Below are 23,825 nucleotides of genomic sequence, written 5' to 3'. Positions count from 1 at the left end.
CCCTTCTATTGAATTCACATGATTGGTATGCTATCTTGCCTACTCTTCATAGCGACTTTCTATAGGTGTCGCCCCCTTTCCACCATATTATTCTATAGTGACTCCGCAGGAGGAAGAGCATAAAACTAGTGTGTTGTAGGCAGACTCAAAAAACATAGAAATGACATAATCAATCAAAAGAAATTAATAAAGCTTGGATTTGAAAGGCAAAAAGGCAGCCTGCAAGTGTGGCAAGAAGCTCTTTAGGATAGCGCTTTCTCCTGCGAGCTGCTTCGTTTGATTTCATGTGCATGCATGCTATGGCCAGTCCAAAAGAAAGAGTACTGTACGCGACTCACGTAAACGTATCGATTCAAAAGGCTTCGTGATCATACACGGCTCCGCCTGATCATGCTCTATCTTAGATCTACAGCCCAGGTAGCTGCGATTGACTATCAAACTGCCGAGTGGAATTACAAGAAGCAGATCTACTCTTAGGTCGCCTTTCAATACTGCGGAGTGTAATTACAAGAAGCCGACTAGAAATTATACGCAGCGCTACCATCGTATAATTATAAATCATTCAAAGGCAAACTCAAATTAAAGATTAGGCGCAACAATGCTACAATCTGTTTGGCAGTAAAGTATGGAGGACTGAGGTCTAGTAGACTGCAGAGGAGGGCGGATGTGCTTGGCTATCGACCTACATGAACAAGAAGCGCAGCTTGAGTGAAGGCGTGGATCAGGAGTTGAGGGGTTGAGCCTTCTAAACTCAGACAAGGAACTGTTGCAAAAGCCTCGTTTAGCCACCAGTGTTTAGCTTGTTGACGGTCATTTTTCCTCCTTTTTCTCTTTTATTCCTGGCAGGGGTTGTAGATTCTACCTCCTTCTTGAGGGTATTTATAGTCAACCCATCCTGCCTGTGTTGTTCTTTAAGCTCCTCCACCACGAGGGCTTTTAGTTCTTCAACTTGCACTTTAAGTACAGCCTCATGATTCTCCTTCTCCTCCAACTTCTTTGTTGCAGCCCACACAGGCTTCTTTAAATCATTGTTGGGGATTAGCTCCATTGATGACCCCTTGTATATTACAAGCTCCCTCCCCTTCTCGTTTGGTGGTGCATAGCTATCTTCTTCCCATCTCCTTTCACGAGTGTGAAACTATGACTTCCACCTCGTTTCTTAGCTGGTCAATCTCCTTTTGTAGCTGCATTTCTTTGCTAGCACTTTCCCCATAGGCCCCGGCCTCATTGCCTTCTTGGGTGGGTGCTGCTACTAGAGCTCTTGTTGGTTCTGGGCCTATTAGTAGCTGGTCTTGGTTTGGTTATTTATAGCCTCCTTCCAGATTGTTGTCTTGTTAGTAGTAGGGGATCATCTGTCTATCGAGGCTCACATTGCTGAAAACATCTTTAAATAATCCCCCCACACCTCCTTTAGATCTTCAATGGCCTGCCCTTCCCACTGCTCTATCTTTTCAGCTTCAAGCTCATACACTTATGGAAATTCATTGGAGTATAGGCCAACCAACCTTTCTTCTTCCTTGACCAAATCTACTTTGTCTCTATCGGCTCTGGCGTGCACTTCTTTAATGATTCTGATATGTTCTTCTCTAATTAAGGCAACCTCACCTTTTGTTGCGGTCTGTCTCTCCCTGGCCCTGTTGAGATCCCCTTGCAAATGCATAACCTTGTGTTCCCTCTTTGTTATGGCCTCTTTCATCCTTTCCATACCCCCCTTGAACTCCTTGTTGGCCTTCTATAGGTCACTTTTGCACCTTGCATTGCATAGTAAGGATAATAGAGAAGTTGGTATTTGAGTACATGTGTTTTGCCTATAAGATGTAACCTACTTCAAATGGTGATGCAACATGCGAGAAGGTAGAACAAGTCTTATTCGATGTTGGACTTTACAAATAGTTATAAACCTATATTCATTTTTATACCTTATGTCTTATGTCTATAGACTTAAAAATTAATGAGATAATTAGTTAAAACATATTAAATCATAAATCTTACTTCTATTTCATGATATATTATTATTAATATATTTTGTTATTTACATAGTTACTTATATGAATCTTTGTACTTAAACATATCCTTAAAGTTATACTTATTTTTATACTTACATATACTTATATATATAGACTTAAAAATTAACAACACTTCATTAAAATATAATAAATCATAAATCATACTTCTGTTTCATGTATATTATTATTATATTATATTATTCACGTAGTTACTTATATTATTATTTACGCTTAAATATATACTTAAATTTATATCTATTTTTATACTTATATCTATAGACTTAAAAATTAAATATAATTCATTAAAATATAATAAATCATAAATCATACTTCTATTTCTAGAATGGTTAATTATATTATTATTTGTACTTAAATATATACTTACACTAATATTTACGTTTGTACTTACTTATACTTATCATTATTTTCTTACATATACATGAGATTGAGACACAATAGACTTAAAAAACCATAACACTTTATTAAAATGTATAAAACTTCAAAAACCACAACACTTTTAGAGAAACGGATTCTTGTATTCACTTGGAAGAATAAGGATTACATTGAATCCACAATCTGAAGGATGTATGGAGTAATACATTCCTTGCATGTTTTGTAATGTTCACTCTGACTCCCAATCTTCCTACAATCCAACTTGAAATAGAAGTTAGAAGGGGGATCATTGGACATCAGCTGGATTTCTTGGCTCAAAAAAATAAGGGGCCAATGACTCTCTACATTAACGCTAAAAGGGTCATGACCCTCTCGAATAATAATCACATCAATGATTAATGAATGCATGCCATCTCGCATGTCTTGGTCTAAGCTAATGAGCCGCTCCCCTCGTAGAAGTCACCACCTCCTATACCTGAAGTGAATGCATAAAGTTTGTCTTACAATGAAGTACCTATCATTCAAAACAAAAAAAAACCAACATAAAAACATAAAAACAACAACAACCAACATAAAAATAAATATCAATCAACATAAGTACTTGTGAATACAAACTATCGACAATTAACATAAGTGCAAACTTACCTAAAGGTAACATCCGACAGAGTGATTCTACACTCAATGATATCAGTGTGGTGAGAGATGCCATGGCATTCCCAATAACTAAGTCATCCAATCCTTAGATGGGCACTTGCATTGGTAAGTAATCTTACTTCTGATAACTACTTCACAGGATATCCAAACAAAGAAAATGGAACAAACCAACTTAGATGCACATCTTTAGAGCCTATGGTGGGTTTCATGGCACCAAGAACATCAATTTTTATCTTGACCCTACATGCTTCTCACATGTCTAGGCTAGAATTATATCACTCCGGGCTAGACAACGATGGTAGTGGAATGTACTCCAAACTATATTTCTCCACAATACAAGAAATCATAAAAGTAAACATTCTTAGATGCCAATTCTCTTGCACTCTTGTTGTCATAGATCAAGGAACCTATCTCTGAATGGAAAACATTTACCTTTCCTGTTAAACACTCTACATTTTGCCATTCATGCATAGTAGATGTATATAAATCTATAAGCAACAAACATGCTTGTATTAAAACTCTATCTAATAACCATAGAATCAAAGCACAGAGATATGAAATTATTTTTAGTCATGTGTGTTGCACTAAAGTTGTCATGATGCACTCAAATCTCTTTATGCATATAAACATGCTGAATGAAAGCCTCTGTTATTGTACCTATACCATTGATGCATCTTTTGAACTCTATGATTCTACCCTTCCATTGTCTGTTGGGGTCTGTTACATCTTTGAGCTTGACCTTGAAACCTCCACGAGTACTTGGCTGCATTAAAATCCAAGCTAACTTATTGTACTCATCATACATCAAGTTATCTTCATCATCTCTCCTATTAAACATCTCCACTATGTGAATATTATTGACTTTCCTTCTTCTTGAAGATATCTACACTAAAAAGAAAAACACCAAATTAATAAATTTAGAGTGTATGATTAATAAGTATATGTGTTATAGAGAAGTAAGAAATAAAGATTGTAAGCAATAAATACAGATTATAATAACAAGAAATATTATCTTCTACAACCAACTACTTTGATATTAACATGACCTTGTTGCTCACAACCGTGCTTCTATGAAAATAAGTGTAACACATTATGAAAAACATAAAGAAAACCTTAAACCAATGAAATGAGATATAAATGATCATGACTCATAGGACTTAGTCCACAAGAGATACCACTTCAGATCCAGATAACTATATTACTGATGTTCCTCATCTTGAAGACATCTGTTGTAAAAACACTTAATTAACAAAGTTAGCCTTTATGATTACTAAATATCTGTGTTATAGCAGTAAGAAATAAAGATTATACGCAACAAATAAAGATTAAAACAACAAGAAATATTAGCTATTGCTTTGATTTACACAACCTTATTGCTCATAATCTTGCTCCTATAAAATTAAATAATAACACATCAAGATAAAACACAAACAAGCCCCAAACCTTTGAAAATTACTCACATCAAGATAAAATATAAACAAACCCTAAACCTATGATCATTACTCAGAGAGATTTGATGCCACTTTAGATCAAGATAGCTTTTTATGGTGTAGAGAAGAGAAAGTTCACATGAGAAAATAGGCATAAGTCACTAAGGTTTTGTCCAAATGAGATGAAATTTTATAAGAAGAGAGCTATGGTGGAGAGCAACATAGCTATAAAATTTCGTTAAGAAAGAACTAGAGTTGGAGAGGATATAACAAAATTGAATTCTACCAAAAAAGGGGGAGAAAATGGAAAGATAGTGAAATGTAAAAGGAGGGAAAGTAGAGATTTAAACATTAAAAAAAAGGAAAGAAAAGAAATTCGGGTTTAAAACTTCATAGGTTGTGACCACAAGGTACATCTAACAAGAAGGAATAGTTTATGGTGAAAACCACCAGAAAATCTGGCATTTCTCTATTTTTTTAAGTTATGGGCTCAATTTTTTTATTGTGATAAGAGATTTAGGCAAAGATATGACAAAAAACTCAATGTTACATGAATCTAGAATCCCAATTCTCTCACTGGCTAGGCCATTGTTTTTTTATTCACTCCTAAAGGGAAAAAATGAAGAGTCCATATTTTTCCTAATCAAAGAAACTCTAGCACTATGTTGAGAATTTTGTTAGGGTTGGTCTAAGAATAAGATGGGGTTGGTTAATGAAAGGTGATTTTTTGATGGGCCTACTTATATTCCTTCAAAAATTAAGGCTTTACAAAGTCTGGGCACCTTTCAGAATTCTTATAAATTAGCAATTTAAATACTTACATATTATTTAAAATACATGTGAAATTCCAATTTTCTAAAGCTAGAAACAAAATTTACCAAAATAGTGAAACTCTCAAGTGGAAGTTGATGTAGCATGATATTGTTGCCACTTGTTTGCAATCGGATCCCTTCCTTCGCCTTGTATCTTTAGTACTACTTTTTTTTGTAGGCACCATTCCTTTCTGCTTTTAATGTCCAACCTTCCTGTTTCGGTCCTTTGATATCTAATGAGAAATTTATAACTATGGAAAATATTAGATAAAGTTTTGGGAAAAACTTGAATTTCGAATAAAAACAAGAAAGGGGAAAAAACACCACTTTTAAATGGATCACAAATTTGAGAGGTCGCTTCCCCTACTCTCCCCAAGAGATCACTATGAACAAACCCCATAAGAGAACCTCCATAGCTATGCATTTTTATAACATATAGATAAACTATTTGTAACTCTTGAAGATGATTGAAAGATTTAATAAACTATTTTTAACTTTTAAAGAAGATTGAAAGATTTAATAAAAACTCTACAATACAATAAAACCCCATCTATTGAATTCACATGATTGCTATGCTAGCTTGCATACTCTTCATAGTGACTTTCTATAGGTGTCGCCCCCTTTCCACTATATGCTGATATGGGGACTCCGCAGGAGGAAGAGCATAAAACTAGCGTCTTGTAGGCAGACTCAAAAAACATAGAAGTGACAACATAATCAATCAAAGAAAATTAATAAAGCTTGGATTTGAAAGGCAAAAAGGCAGCCTGCAAGTGTGGCAAGAAGCTCTTTAGGATAGCGCTTGCGTGAACCGCTACAGTACTCTTTGTTTCTCCTGCGAGCTGCTTCGTTTGATTTCATGTGCATGCATGCTATGGAAACCCGCTACTGATCGATGCTGCGTGGTCCAGTCCAAAAGAAAGAGTACTGTACGCGACTCACGTAAACGTATCGATTCAAAAGGCTTCGTGATCATACACGGCTCCGCCTGATCATGCTCTATCTTAGATCTACAGCCCAGGTAGCTGCGATTGACTATCAAACTGCCGAGTGTAATTACAAGAAGCAGATCTACTCTTAGGTCGCCTTTCAATACTGCGGAGTGTAATTACAAGAAGCCGACTAGAAATTATACGCAGCGCTACCATCGTATAATTACAAATCATTCAAAGGCAAACTCAAATTAAAGATTAGGCGCAACAATGCTACAATCTGTTTGGCAGTAAAGTATGGAGGACTGAGGTCTAGTAGACTGCAGAGGAGGGCGGATGTGCTTGGCTGTCGAGCTACATGAACAAGAAGCGCAGCTTGAGTGAAGGCGTGGATCAGGAGTTGAGGGATTGAGCCTTCTAAACACAGACAAGGAACTGTTGCAAAAGCCTCGTTTAGCCACCAGCTTTACTTGCATCGTCGTATATGATGCTGCAAGCTCGATCTAGTACAGCATCCGGGTTGGCAAATTTACATTGGGGTGTAGGTACAATGAACGTGTTGATAAAATAATGCACTACAAAGTTGAATTACGTGGGCACATGGTGGCACAAAAAGAAAGAAAAATTCGACCAATCAGTGTGAGCCGCGTGTTGCTAAATGGTTTCTTTTTTAATGCCCATGTTGGGGAGTGTGGATGTGTATGTGAAGCCACGAGGAGATCAACGTGTGTGTGTGTGTGTGTGTGAGTGAGTCACGACGACTTCAACGTGTGCGTGTGTGTGTGTGAGAGAGAGAGAGAGAGAGAGGGGTGTGTTGTGTACTTACTACACTTCTTACTGGTCCGTATTTGGAGAGTGAGAGTGTGTGTGTGAGAGAGAGTCCGTATCTGGAGAGCATCCGGGTTGGCAAATTTACGTTGGGGTGTAGGTACAATAAACGTGTTGATCACTACAAAGTTGAATTACGTGGGCACATGAGTGGCAGAAAAGGAAGAAAAATTCGACCAATCAGTATGAGCCGCGTGTTGCTAAATGGTTTCTTTTTTAATGCCCATGTTGGGGAGTGTGGATGTGTGTGTGCGGGGCTTGGGGGAGTGCTTTTGAATGCCCATGTTGGGGAGTGTGGATGTGTGTGTGCGGGGCTTGGGGGAGTGCTTTTTAATGCCCATGTTGGGGAGTGTGGATGTGTATGTGAGGGGCTGGTGAGTGTGGGGGAGTGGTGGTGAAAAACATTTTTCCCAACCAATGGAAGACATTGAAAAATTCGACCAATCAGTGTGAGCCGCGTGTTGTTAAATGTTTTCTGTTTTAATGCCCATGTTGGGGAGTGTGGATGTGTGTGTGAGGGGCCGGTGTGTGTGGGGGAGTGCTTTTTAATGCGGCCCATGTTGGGGAGTGTGGATGTGTGTGTGAGGGGCTGGTGTGTGTGGGGGAGTGCTTTTTAATGCGGCCCACGTTGGGGAGTGTGGATGTGCATGTGAGGGGCTGGTGTGTGTGGGGGAGTGGCGGTGACAAACATTTTTCCCAACCAATGGAAGACATTGAAATCTAGTCGGTTTTTAGCTCAAAATGATGAGATTTGTCAGTTTTATAACTGAAAATGGTAAAAGTTGATTGGTTTTTTTAAACGCAAACTCCAATTTTATTCAGGATTTTGAAATTTCAGCTAGTAAAAAAATATACGAAACATCAATTTTTTGGTGAACACTTGGGTGGGGGGGATTTTAGGCCTCTTGGTGCTTTTGGGAGAATATAGGTTGTTTACCTTGTCGTTTGTGTTTTTTTTTATAGATTAATGTTTACTTAGTAGCCATGGATTATCAATAATAATAACGCTAGTCACCTGTAGCCTACCTACAACCTTCCCCTAATCTTAGGGCTTTCAAACCTTACCCAAATTAAGATTTAATGCCAAAAATATGGGTGCCAAATTTTGATTCAAGTTAATTAATTAGTCAGATGGGGAAGGGGTAAGGTTTTATAAGGTGGAATAATTTCTATATTAAAAAAATACCTTTCACAAATAAATAAAAAACTATTAATTTCAAAGCTAGAAGAAGAATGTAAAATTTAGTAAAACCATACTCAAATGTAAGCTAGTGTAGCGGGATGTTATTGTCACACTTGTTTTTGCAAATGAGCCCCCCCTTGCCTTTGTGTAGTAGGATGTTATTGCAAATTTTTTGAAAATGGCCCATATGCTTTGCCTTGCATCTCTCTAGGAACCCTTCCTTTTACTTTACATTGTCATCTTCCTTTCTTTGGCCCTTTTGTTCCTCAAATAAAAATTTTGCTCCTATATGTTATGCACATCTAAACAAAAGCACCAATTTCAAAAATTTGCTCCTATGTGATGAACATCTAAACAAAAGCACCAATTCCAAACAAAAATGAAAAAGCAAAAAAAAACACCACCACAAAATGAGTGCCAAGATTTTGAATTTTGAGTAAGGAGAGCTCACTCACTCTCCACTATTTTTTGCTCTTGGCATGAGCAGAAACATGTAAGGGTTCCTTCAAACATATTCAAGGACATGCCTCAAGCCCACATAGGTAACATAAGAAACATAATGAAATAAAATTAGTAAATAATGCATTTTATAGGCAAAAGATTGGTGGGAAAGAAGCTCTTTGGGTTAGCGCTTTCATGAACTGCCACATTACTTTTTATGTGGAGAACGTCTTTGTTTGATTTCATGTGCATGTAGATAATGGAATTATAATAGAAAGATACAAAATTACACGCTAGGGTAAACATTGATTAAAAAATGTTTATGAGTACATATGAACAAGAAAATTTGAATGAATACTTTATTTGAAGCTGTTTTGACGCCCCTCTTATCAAGGTAGACAAGTCATCACAGATCTTAGCTAGTTGCAACACACAAGATACATAGACAAAAAGTATGTGCATGTGCCAACTATCAAGAGTATACAAAAAGCACTAGGGTGTGTAAAGAGACATAAGCTGTACTTTAATTTGTTGCAAACCCCCCAAGTTCCAAATCTAAAATATCACAAAGGCTAAAGATGAAAGCAAGTGACAACTTTCTCTAAAAGTGATTAAGATTAGGAGAATATATAGACTCTCGATTTTTCCCCTTAAGAGCTTTCTCTCTCATCCAAGAATCCAAGATAAGTGATTAAAAATGTTAAAATAGTCCCATTCTCTCTCCGCTTTCAGAATCAAGAAGATCCCTTTATATTGTTTTATAAGAAATTCACCTATTATTTTATTGTAATATTGTCCCATGTCCAAAGTTAGGACTACCTGTACTCAAAATTCTCAAATTTGAAATAATAATATTCTATTTGATCTAAAAATTTGACGCATGTAAGATGTGACACTCTCAAATATCCACATGACTTTTTAACTTCTAAATCGATTAAAATAGGATACATTTACGTTTTTCAAGATGGGAGAAGTTAAAAAATGGGATAACTTGATGTAGACATCACTTTTTTTATTTTTTTAAACCCATGCCTACCTCTGTGCGCTCTAAGAGTGTGGCTTTTTATTTTTGTCATTTTTCATTGAGTTTACATGGGTTTATGAATTTTTTCTTCATTTAGAGACTTCTCTATATTTTTAGAATAAGAGAAATAGGGTTTTAGTGTAGGGCAATGCTAGTATGCTTTGATGAGGTATTGCTTTAGTTTTTTCACTTTCCCTCCTTTATACCGAGAAAATTCAAAAAAAAATTTGTTTTCTTTAGTATCTATGCTCATGTCCATGTCTAGTCAATACAGGGCACTTACATGGTTCCAGACCACCTAATCGGCTCTAGACAACATGAGACTAATATAGCTGCACCCAATGTGATAAGCCAACGTACAATTGTTGTTGAGATACCGTCTACCTAAGCATGGCGAGATTGAGCATGAGCAAGAAGGCTAGCTCCTCTGGCCATCCAGATTCCAGAGAACCTATCACATCTCGACAGGAATAACTTAACCACAACATTGAATACAACAGAGATAGAGATGAATAGATGAAAGCAACAATGAGACGAGACCCAATCCATTCCTAAATATCACAATACAATGCCTTTGAAGAACTTTTCCCATGAACTACCCTCTCAAGTCTCTTGTGACCCTATTCAATACTCTTCCTCTCCTTAGAGCGTGAGTAGACCTAACAATATATCTAGGTAGTGATGCACCCTCTTCTATAGTCTCAACCGGGTAGATTCAGCTCACTCTCAATCCTTTGTCCCCTAATTAGGACTAATGCCCCTCTTTCCATTACAACCACGGGTACTAGAGGGGTACTATCCGTTCATCAAGAAGATGATACAAGTTTGTTACAAAATAAGAAGACGCGGTTTGTTGCACAACAGTTACTCCAACAGCAATCTGGGTGGCCAATGAGATGGTTGGCAGTAGCCAACACTTGGCAATCATAGTGGACAATGTGCCAGCAAAGCGAACCCTGCATTTGACATTTGAAACAAATTGTTCCTAAATTGTAGCTTGGTCTGGATTCCTTACGGCGGCTTGTTCCACCCGTCTTGTTTTGGTAACTCCTCCATGGCAATGCCCTCTGAGATGAACTTGATAGGGCAATTGGTGGCATACCGAGGCTCATATGTTCTCTTCTTCTTGTTGCTTACCCAGGCATGCCCAATTCCAGTCCTTTCATCAGCTTTTTAGAATTGCACCTCGATGGGTCTTACGTTCGGATGCCTCGCCCTTGCCCTGTGCATTACTTTCATTGCCATTCATGTGGTGAAGGCAGGAGGCTCTTTCTGCTCGAGGGTGATGAGGTATTCTTGGAAGACTATCTGTTTTTGTTCCTTGGGCCTTCTCTTCCCACCCCAAACGCATTTCCACACCCATAAGGTGGTGTTCCTATAGGTTCACGCTTTAGCGTCTCCCTTTGCCTGTCTGGTAGTTGACTCCATTTTGCGAGAGGCTTTAGCAGGGTTGCTGTTTGAATGAGCTATTGCCGCCTCACCTAGATCCGTGAGTCATAAGAGATCACTACTTCTGTGTATAGCTCTAGATTTGAGGGAGGGGCTTCTTCCTTGTGTCTTGATGCACTCACATGTGAGCTGCCTGCCCCTGCCTTCCGGCCTTTAACTCTTCCAACTGGTTCATGAATTTCATAATCTCCTCCTAGTTGGAAGGCCTCAGGGCACTTGGTTGTTGGGCTGTCTGGATTAAAGTCTTCATACAATTTAGGGAAGTGTCCTTCTAGATGCCCATGCTATGTTGTCCTAGCTCTTCTTGGACCCTTTTTTGCCTTATCCCTAGCCTTAGAAGTCTTATATCATCTTCTCCTTTGTCCTAGCCTTAGAAGTCTTATATCATCTTCTCCTTGGTCTTGATTTCCTCGGCATACCCATTCCTCATGGCATCCAGTTAATCTTGTCTCTTCCAGAGGTCCACATGTGCTGTCTCGTCAACGCAATGTTTAGCTTGTTGATGGTCATTTTTCCTCCTTTTTCTCTTGTATTCTTGGTGGGAGGGGTTGTAGATTCTACCTCCTTCTTGAGGGTATTTATAGTCAACCCATCATGCCTCTATTGTTCTTTAAGCTCCTCCACGAGGGCTTTTAGTTCTTCAATTCGCACTTTAAGTAGAGCCTCATGATTCTTCTTCTCGTCCAACTTCTTTGTTGCAGCCCACACATGCTTCTTTAAATCATTATTGGGGATTAGCTCCATTCATGACCCCTTGTATATTACAAGCTCCCTCCCCTTCTTGTTTGGTGGCGCATAGCTATCAACTTCCCATCTCCTTTCACGAGTGTGAAACTATGACTTCCACCTCGTTTCTTAGCTGGTCAATCTCCTTTTGTAGCTGCATTTCTTTGCTAGCACTTTCCCCATAGGCCCCAGCCTCATTGCCTTCTTGGGTGGGTGCTGCTACTAGAGCTCTTGCTGGTTCTAGGCCTATTAGTAGCTAGTCTTTGTTTGGTTATTTATAGCCTCCTTCCAGATTGTTGTCTTGTTAGTGGTAGGGGATCATCTGTCTATCGAGGCTCACATTGCTGCTGAAAACATCTTTAAATAATCCCCCCACACCTCCTTTAGATCTTCAATGGCCTGCCCTTCCCACTGCTCTATCTTTTCAACTTCAAGCTCATACACTTATGGAAATTCATTGGCGTCTAGGGCAACCAACCTTTCTTCTTCCTTGACCAAATCTACTTTGTGTATAAAACCTAATTTTTGGTTAATAGTTGTGTTTTAATGATGGTATTGATTTTATGATGTAGGCCAAAACAGGAAGAGAGGCATTCACTTCCAATTGGAGGCTGAGTATACACCACTATACAAGAGAATGATAATGCGACAATGAAATATGGCGGCTTACTGCATTTGAGGTGCCAAAGGAGGACCATGAAGTATTGAAGATGTTTTTTAACTTAATAGAGATACCAGATATTGTATGATGGTAAAACAATGGTGAAGTTTTGCATGTTGATGGGTTTGGTGATCAATGCAAGGTAAAATTGAATCTTGATGGCAATTTGAAAACATTGAAATGTATTTTTGGTGTTTTAAATTCAGCATTAGCTGAGTTCCCTTGCTTATATTGCATGAAATCCATAAAGAAAGGCAAGAATGGTAAGAAACATTGGATTGAAAGGACATGACAACATGGTTCTCCAACATGTGACCAATGTGTTCAAAGGAATGGAATGTTGGTGCCATTAGATCCTAAGTGGCATCCTATTTTAGAAATACCCTTCACAAGGGTCCACTTTTGCACCTTGCATTGCATAGTAAGGATAATAGAGAAGTTGGTATTTGAGTACATGTGTTTGGCCTATAAGATGTAGCCTACTTCAAATGGTGATGCAACATGCGAGAAGGTAGAACAAGTCTTATTCGATGTTGAACTTTACAAATAGTTATAAACCTATATTCATTTTTATACCTTATGTCTATAGACTTAAAAATTAACGAGATAATTAGTTAAAATATAATAAATCATAAATCCTACTTCTATTTCATGATATATTATTATTATTATATTTTGTTATTTAAATAGTTACTTATATGATTCTTTGTACTTAAACATATCCTTAAAGTTATATTTATTTTTATACTTACATATACTTATATATATAGACTTAAAAATTAACAACACTTCATTAAAATATAATAAATCATAAATCATCCTTCTGTTTCACGTATATATTATTATTATTATTATTATATTATATTATTCACGTAGTTACTTATATTATTATTTACGCTTAAATATATACTTAAATTTATATCTATTTTTATACTTACATATACTTATATCTATAGACTTAAAAATTAAATATAATTCATTAAAATATAATAAATCATAAATCATACTTCTATTTCTAGAATGGTTAATTATATTATTATTTGTACTTAAATATATACTTACACTAATATTTATGTTTGTACTTACTTATACTTATCATTATTTTCTTTCATATACATGAGATTGAGACACAATAGACTTAAAAAGCCATAACGCTTTATTAAAATGTTTAAAACTTAAAAAACCACAACACTTTTAGAGAAACGGATTCTTGTATTCACTTGGAAGAATAAGGATTACATTGAATCCACAATCTGAAGGATGTGTGGAGCAATACATTGCTTGCATGTTTTGTAATGTTCACTCTGACTCCCAATCTTCCTACAATCCAACTTGAAATAGAAGTTAGAAGAGGGATCATTGAACACATCAGCTAGATTTCTTGGCTCAAAAAAATAAGGGGCCAATGACTCTCTACATTAACGCTAAAAGGGTCAGGATGACAACTTTAGTGCAAGACAGATGACTAAAAATAATTTCATATCTCTGTGCTTTGATTCTATGGTTATTAGATAGAGTTTTAATACAAGCATGTTTGTTGCTTATAGATTTATATACATCTACTGTGCATGAATGGAAAAATGTAGAGTGTTTAAGAGGAAAGGTAAATGTTTTCCATTCAGAGATAGGTTCCTTGATCTATGACAACAAGAGTGCAAGAGAATTGGCATCTAAGAATATTTACTTTTATGATTTCTTGTATGTTGTGTGGAGAAATATAGTTTGGAGTACATTCCACTACCATCGTTGTCTAGCCCTCCGGAATGATGTAATTCTAGCTTAGACATGTGAGAAGCATGTAGGGTCAAGATAAAAATTGATGTTCTTGGTGCCACGAAACCCACCATAGGCTCTAAAGATGTGCATCTAAGTTGGTTTGTTCCATTTTCTTTGTTTGGATATCCTGTGAAGTAGTGATCAGAAGTAAGATTACTTACCAATGCAAGAGAGAATTTCCAACTTACGAAGGAATTTGAGAGCTTTCATTTGGCTCGATGGTTTGAGGGATCTCCTCTTGTTTGAAACAAGAGTGGCCATCAATCTTTAGAAGAGGGAAGGTCAAAAATCAATGAATTATGAGTAAATTCAGAGTTTTTGGCTCTCGGGAGAAGCAGGGTAAAAGTGCAAAAAAGACTATTAAGCTTCAACAAAGGGGGAGGCTTCTATTTATAAGAAAAAGTGAGCCTCTAACCAAGCAAACTTGTTCTAGAATTTTCCAGATCAGTTTGGTCAATTTTTGACTATTTTTAGCTTAGTTAAGCTTACTTTTTGGAACTAGACTTGAATTTGGAGAGAGGAGAGATGAAATATCTCAATTTTTGATAATTTTAAACTCCACCACACATGTGAAGTAGGCGCCTCCTTCATGAGGGGGAATCCCCATCTAGAGGTGTCAAAAACTCATTATTTCACTAAATATCTCTTCTTTTTTTTACTAATATCCTTGTGCTTAGTCAACTCCTCATCTTATGTGAGTATTTACTCATTTTTGGGGGGATTTTCTTTATTTCTTCCATTTATCTCCTCCACACATTTGGATGAATCTGATAGGCCCCTCAAAACCTTAATTTGAAATTTTCAGAAAATCTGGACCCCCAGGATAAGGCCTTTGAACAGATTATAATTTATTTCGAATGCACCTTCTGAAAATCTTTTTGAACTTCTGTTTCAGGGGAACTTATTTAAATATGAAGAGATATTTTTTCATCCAAAATAATCCAAAATCTGAATAACCTCACTCTAGAATATTTTCTCTCTCTAGGCCAAAATAGGTAGAAACAAGATCTTTTATATTTCTGAAGAGGGATTTGACTACAGGGGAAGATACTGGACATCCTGAGAGGCTAGGGAGGAATCTTACAACAAGGACAAGTTTTTTTACAAAGGTTTGAGACTAATATAATTAGTCTTATTTATCGTAAAAAAAATCCTAGGCTCAACTAGACATGAGACTGGAGCGGTCCACATAGGTGAAATATGGGGGTTCCGCTGTAGAAGACTATATTAGGGAGTTTGGAAAAATCCCATTACTTTGGAAATTTGCTTCTCAATCTACTTTTTGGTGTATCTTGAGCATACCAATTCGAAAGTTGTCAGACAATGTGGATTTAGAACCTACTCTTCAAAATCTTTCCGATATGTTATATGAAGGGGTTTTAATAACAAAATCTTAAAATGATTCACCATGGCCTCTCTTTTTTTATCTTGCAAAATGGGAATTGGGATTTTCCGAAACTCCCTAATATGGGCTTACAGTCTCTAAGACACGGAAGACTCACGGTAAGGTTGGTAGACTCTGGATTGGGCTGTGTCCCAAAATGGCTACCCTATTGGCGGGGCGGGTAAGAACTGCATTACTTGGTCATATACCCAGCTGTCTTGTGGTATGTGATTTCCATCTATGGTTACAGAACTGTCAAGCCTGGGAGTACCCATGAACCAAAATAAACGGTCCATCTTCAATTTCTCGATCCAACGAATCCACTTTAAATCTATGGTGATGTTCCCAGTTCGGTATGCCTTGATGAAAATATACCTTAGCCCTCGATTCCAAAGGCGATCTCTACCCCACCCTCTTTGTATACAAGAGATATGAGGGAGGGACAATCTCTCAACAAGTATCTACACCATAGTATCACAAAATTCAAAATTTGGAGAGAGACATGTCGTTTGGAAGATGCACTGGAAGACTAAGAATCTTGAGCAGACGTCACCCTCTTCCTACAATCATCCAATCACCGATTCAAATTATTCTAGTAAGTTAATTTATAAATCAGCATTAGGTAAAACATATGTTCCAAAACAATCTCTATTAACAAGTCCTAGGAACTAAGATCGGCTCTCATACCACTTGTAAGGTCCCCTGCTTCCTAAGCAGGGGAAACCTTTAAGATAGTCTACTAAGTCTAACTTAGGGTAGTTTCCTACTCACACCTTGACCATGTAAGATAGAAGGATATGGTTAGTAGGTATGACCTAGTTCTATCTCGCAGGGGAGCGTGGTCTTTTTAAAGGATTTCTAAAATCAAACCACTCATAGAGTGATTGACTTTAATTCGGGCAACCTCTATTCTTGACCTCTAGAAACAACGCTTTTTCCCTTATCTATGCAAGGCACATCCACTGACCTAGTCCTCTAGAGTAGGGTTGCCCAGGGATTTATTTATCTAACGTTGCACTTTAATCGATTTATTGAAAATTTACCCGACTAATCGAGTCCCCCTGTCTGTAGGATGTTACCGTTAAGGCATCCCATCCTCCCACTTTCCACCGAACTCACGTGTCAATTTATTTTCTAATTAATCCTACCATATTGTTTGACATAAATGAACAAGTTCCTTAATTAAAATCCTTACACATGGTTTGTTTAAACAGTCTTTATCAATAATACACAATGTTTACAAACAAAGTATTAAAAAAAATAGATACCATGTTTAAAATTATTCATAGCCAAATCCAGGATCTAGAATTCGGCCTTCTATCCTCTATGGACTGGGCAATCCCTACGGGATCATACACCTCATCGTCGGTAGCTGGTGAGGACTCGATCCGACCTGTCACCCTCTCAAGCTCCATCGCTTAATCCTCCCGCTCCTCAAAGGGATGTCTACGCGCTAGGGAGGGCTTGTTCACCGCACTAGCCTGGGCCTGTAGAGTTAAGAATGTGTATCTAAGGAGGCTCAAAATAAGTGATCAAGGACATGATTAAGGAGAATAATAAGGTGATTAAGAAAGTAAACAAGATGTTAACAAAATAGCATGCTCACAAAATGTCACATAATCTCATTGCAATAATCAAGATCCACACACCCATATTTATAACCTTGGGAAGGGCTCCAATCCATGCTTTTTGTGCACCCTAGTGCCAAACATGTGTTCATTAATGCTCACAGTACATGTGCAACCTTGTGCTTTCCATGTGTCATCTTTTGACCATTGACTTCACCTTTTTACAAGTGACCATACAAATCAACCTTTGATATTAGACCCTTAGTCTATTCTTCTCTTGTTCATTTGACTCACTCCCTACCTCTTCCTTGTGCTTTTTGGCACCACATTTCTCAACATGCAGAACTAGGCAGCGTCACAATATTTTCCTCCATTGGCAAAATCTTATTCTCTCAATGGTATGAGGGATACCTTGGGTCGACTCCGGGCCTTGCTAACATCACCTTCTGGCTACACAAGCACGGAAACAGGAGTAGCATTGAGGCAAGAGAAGAATATACCTGTACTTCTTATCTCAATCAAGATAACACTTTACAAACTGAATTCTAGAACATGACAGATTTCATCACTTTCCTTGAGAGAAAACAACATTCTCATCCGTGAGTTTTGGTATAAAGAAGAATAGCATCTCTTTCTTAATGTCTTTAAAGTTAACATTAAAGATTAATAATAAATAAAATCCTTCTTTTAAACGATGATCAAGCTAACCTGGTCATTATTTCTTTGTGGGGTTCCCAAGGGGAGAGATGGGGCGGCATCTAGAGCTACTTCCCGAGACTCGTTGATGTGCGTGTCTCTTGGGGCGATATTTTGGTGCTTTCATAAAGGAGCCATTTTGCCCGCCTTCTTGTAGACTGTGATGCCACAAATCCAACACTTCAGTCGGATCACAATTTGGAGCTCGTTTGCTCAAGTTATGAGCAAAAAGCCCCTAGGCATGAATCACCTCTCTAAGAGACTAAAATCCCTTACTAAAGTCACCGCTAATGGGGGGAAGGTGTCCTTAAACTAGATTTAATGGGAGAAGGCTGCAACTAGAGGGAGAGGAGGAGGAGTCCTCCCCTTAAGTCTATTCACACGGGGGGAGCATCTAAGGACACTCTAACCTCAAGGGTGAGAGAAGGTAAGAAATATCCTGTAGAGGGCTTACTTGGAGATGGGTGAAAATGGCTTGCTGGAAGGCTATTGGGTATAGTACGGCAGCTCAACACCGCGCAGGGAGCTGGGCACAAATGCTGGCAGAATGACAAGCACAGGTGCAGTAGTGTGCTGGGGTCTCTTAACCACGAGGTACTGGGGGTTTATATAGGTGCGGGTACGAGTACGGGTGCAGGGAAAGGGAGAGCAAAGCATGGGTGCAAAGGATGGTGTACCATGAAAGTACATTGGCATATGGCCTGCATGAGATTGGGGAAAGGAGTGGTGCCTGTGTGTGGACAAAAGCTATGGTACACATGTACCTTCCAGGTCAGAGGAAGCATGGGTGTCCAAGTGGCGGTCTATGTGGACCGTACACTAGGGTGGTCGGGCCTATGGTCCTTGAGCGGGTGCCTGAGTGTGTGTACGATATCCTTTTGGGGTTGGGACTCCTAATTTGGGACATCGGCCTCGATATGCGTGCCGAAGTGCCCGACGGTGCGAATTTTTATTTCAACGAGAATGTTCGAGATATTTTCCTAGTTGTAGGGGTGCTGACCGTTTGTCAATCGGATACCCGATTGTGCATTTATTAAGGTTTAAGTTTGCCATATTTTAACTAAAAATAACTAAAAATTTACATATAGGCTCGATCCAGTGTCCGTTTGAATGTTGTAAAATCCTATATCAGGGTAAAATCACGTGCAAATTTTGATTTTGGACTCAAAATTCTAAGATTCTAAGTGGAAACAACTCATTTATCAAAATTGTTGATTTTTTTACATCACAAAAGACCATAAGTTCATGGGCATTTCGTATTATTGAAGATGGGCATGTTACACTATAATCAGGGAGTCACCTCTACTGGACCTACACACAATAATCAAATAAAACAAAAGACTTCTAACCTTAGACCACTTATTCCAAGGTACCACTAAGGTTTGCACTAATGGATGCTAGATCACGTATCTTCTAGCACCCTCCCTTGATCAAGCATCCATACCATGCAGGGTGTCAAGTCTACGACTACGATAAAACCACTAAGACATCACTACGATAAAAAATGCCCCATAGGCTATAAAATGCCATACATAGCAAGTGCTAGAATAATGTGTCAGAAACCTTGGTCACCTCCTTCTTTGGTTGCTTTGCCTTGACCTTATATTTCTCCTCTTCATTCTTGTTCCTTTTGAAGAAAACCTTGATGATGTGTCCCTCCTTTTGCAATAGTAGCCAGACCAAGGAGCCTTGGTCTTTGTCTCTTTGTCCTTGACTATGGTGGGCATTATCCATTGGAACTTGTGTTGAAGAAGTGAAGCCTTGGAACCCTCCATGTGGGTTTCCTCTAGAATGAGGGCAAAAGTCACTGTGGTAAGAGCATGATTTGTTTGATTTAGGCTATTTTGCTGAAACACATTGCTCATAACAAGGAGTTGGCATGCTAGAGAGGAACACATAGATGCCCTCCTATTAATCAATGGTAATACCTGCACCACTTAGTTGATCAATCATACATATATTATCATTGACATAAGAAGAAACACTAGTTTTGTCATCCTTTTCCATCTTGTAAAGTTTCATCCTTAAGAAGAACAAGGCAACTGCATTGGTTTTTCCAAAAATGGATTTGAGTCTAAGCCATGCTTCATTAGAAGTCACCTAATGAATTTGGCTATCACCTAGCCCAGAAACGATGAGGGATAAAGATTTGGAGTCGATATTGGTCCATTTGGTAATAAGATCTGGATCTCTTTGGCCTATTTTCAGTGCCATTGAACTCCCCACATGTCTTTCTCTATAAGACACATTTGCATTTTGATGCACCAAGTATGGTACTTGGATCCATCAAATGTTTCTATAGCAAGTAATTCCCACAAATGCTCTTGCACTAAGATAATGAATCACTCCTTTTGACGTGATTAAAGCTATGTTTCACTCTCTTCTCAAGATTTATCTTCCTCTTTGTCTCAAAATTTTTTGATTCTCCTCTTTCACTTAGAAAGCAGATTTATTTATTCACAAAACAATGAGATTGACTTAGATAGTTCTCTTTCTCTTATATTAACACCCACAATGGTGTACCCCACAAGGATGATCCCTCCCTTAATCTCTCAGTATGCCACTCACTAAGAGACTCAACAAAAAGCTTAAGAAGATTACACAAAAGTAATAATCACGTAGAAGACGATGCTCACATATAGGGTCACACACAAATGTGTAGACAGATTTGAAAGCTTCTTCTTCACTCTAATGTGTCACCCAATGAAGTAATGAATCAACCGAATAAGCGACAAATGTAACAATGAATCTCTCACCAGTTTCCACTTAAAGATAAGAGCAGATTTCTTGTGAACAAATCACACATACACCGACAAACACTTAATGATAAGAGAAGACTGCTATGTGCTTCCTTTAAGCCATCCCAGACTTTTGAAGGTTTGTCAGTTGCTCTTCAGCTTACTTCTTCCTAGATTTAAATGTCTCCTCTATTTGTTGTAGCTGAGCTTTAATTTCATTAGCTCTTTTTCTTTTCTTCCGCCTGTAGCTTCCGCTCATATTGCTCTTTGAGCTCCATTAGTATATGATTTTCCTATTTGCTTACCCTTTAATTTAACTTTGTGGACTCCCCAGACTGTAACTCCCTTTGGTTGGTGTACTTTGAGGCTAATAAGTCCAAGTCAGCATTCAACTCCTTTAGCTTGCCTTCAATCTACTAATGAACTGCTCCTTGAGTGCTTGTTGCACTTTATTCCTCCTAGATATTTCCACAATAATTTATCATTTGTCATGTTCAGTTCCTCTTCATAAAATTTGAGCTTCTTATGGTGGAGATGTTGATTTTGATCCAGGATGGTGGCGACCCCTATTGACATGAGTCCTCTTTGATTGGATTTTCAATGTAAGTCCAACTCTTGGTACCTTTTCTTGAGGTATTGCTCCATTTCTGACATGTAGTTAACAAATTTCTCCTCATTATGGATTGGAGATAAGAGAGAAAGGTCCTTAAGGAATGGTAGTGATGGCATCTACAAGCTTAGATCTTTTAGAGAGGGAATCACATCCGTAGTTTGCTTGGGTGATGGGCCTCCTACTTCAACCTTGGTGGGTGTAGGAGAAACTATACCTGTTTCGTTTACTAGCACCTTTTCATACACTTCTTCTTTTTTCCTAGGAGCGTCTTCTTCTGCACAAGTTTGTATGTCATGTGGGTCTCCTCCTGTTTTCTCTATTCTTCTACCTTGACTTCTATAGGTTGCTCTAGTGGCTATGGAGAAAGTACTTGGGACTGTGCGAGAACTTTCGACTCTAGTACAGGCTCTTCAATGGGTGCAAAATCTACATGTAGGGCATCATATTAAACAACATTGGTTCTTGATGATGCATTTATTATGGTGCTCTAACACAAGGGGTGTTGCTTGTGCCCTTAGTGAAGGAAACAATCTTAATAGCTATGATTGGATCTACCTTGTTTTTCTATTATTGAGAGCTTTGATGGGGATGATGGAAGATTGGTGTGTACGTATTCCTCACATTCATCCTCTATTTCACCTTATGCACCACGATCTTGTTGAAATATATGATGTAAAAGTAATAGCTTGCAACATTTGTAAAAAAGTACAAAATCTAGGATAAGATGGCCCATCACTTTAAGGGCTTATGTTACTTTTCATTGCATTCAATATACACATGTAATCATAACTTATCAAAATGCAAGGAAAATGCTATCACTTGTTACACTCGTGGGAATGACCCCTTCCACAATGAAGTAGACACCAAAGTGTGAGCATGAAAGACAAGGGAAACTACCACATTATAAGGGTTGAGCTTCCCTTCCACAATGAAGTAGACACCCACGTGTGAGCGTGAAAACAAGGGAAACTACCACATTATAAGGGTTGAGCTTGATGCTGGAGTAGCACCCATCATTATTTCAACTGCTTCCTTGGATTGCGAGTCCATGTGACAAGTGGAGTGGACTTGCAAAATTAAAAACATACCACCTCTTCATGGTGGAGGGCTCCACAAATTATGTGTGAGAACATGGTGGGCTCTACAAATTCAACTGTGAAAAGCTGGTCCAACTTGCAACTTCAAATTTTCAAGGAATGAAGTAACTTGGAGGCATCAAATCTCCTCTACTCACAATGAACTACTCCACGCCCAACCCATGGAGGATGCAAATGTGTGAATGACATTACTAGGGTTGTAGAATGTAGATGCCCATTGAAGACATTTTTTTTTGTGATCACTAAGAGGAAACGAGAGGACCAATACTAGAGCGAAACAAACCCCAACCATGCAACAAATGGAGGTATCATTACCTAAGTTGGCAAAATCTTAGTCTTTCAATTCAAGGACCGGTTTCTCACAAAATGTACTGAAGTATACACTACAGGGGGCGTTGTAACACGCTTGAAGGGCGTTCCTCGTGTCTATTGAATACTCTGAATATGTACCTCACTTGCTATCTTGAATGAACTCTCCAACGCGAAACAGCGCTCTCCGGTAATGGTTTTAGTACAGCTACGGACTAGTAAGAAATGTAGTAAACCATCACACCTCTCACACTCTCTCTCACACACACTCACTCTCTGTGTAACACACACACACTCTCCAGATACGGACTCTCTCTCACACACACACACACTCTCACTGTGTGACACACACACTTCAAATACGGACCAGTAAGAAGTGTAGTAAGTACACAACACCCCCCCCCCCCTCTCTCTCTCTCTCTCTCTCTCTCTCTCTCTCACACACACACACACACGTTGAAGCCGTCGTGACTCACCATCCCTCACTCTCTCACACACACACACACACACACACACACACACACACACACGTTGATCTCCTCGTGGCTCGCCTTCCATCGAGCCTCAAAAGCCTCCAGTAGTGGATTGTCTAAAGTATTTTTGCATTCCCCATTAAACTCGGGACTCCTCACCAGCTGCATGTCGCTACTACGAAAAGTAGCTGCCGTGACGTTTTAGCACAATAAATAATACATGACTACCGTTCCAAATAGGTAGTAATTACAAACAAAGAATCATGCTTAAATTTAAAGCCCATTTTGGGTTAAGACCCTTGCAAATTTACCACAGGTTGGTACCATGAAACAGTGAATTCCACCTTATAAAACCTCATCCCTTCCCTATCTGAATCAAAATTTGGCACCCATATTTTTGGTATTAAATCTTAATCTGGTGAGGTTTGAAAGTCCTAAGATTAGGGGAAGGTTGTAGGTAGGCTACAGGTGACTAGCGTTATTATTATTGATAATCCATGGCTACTAAGTAAACATTCTATAAAAAAAACTTAAACGACAAGGTAAACAACCGATATTTACCATTTTCCCAAAAGCACCAAGAGGCCTAAAATCCCCCCCCCCCCAAAAAAAACACACGTGTTCACCAAAAA

Source organism: Cibotium barometz, chromosome 3, assembly GCF_041138505.1.
Source record: "Cibotium barometz isolate CiBa-2024 chromosome 3, ASM4113850v1, whole genome shotgun sequence".
NCBI classification, from domain to species: domain Eukaryota; kingdom Viridiplantae; phylum Streptophyta; class Polypodiopsida; order Cyatheales; family Cibotiaceae; genus Cibotium; species Cibotium barometz.
Note: the sequence above shows the minus strand (reverse complement) of the source record.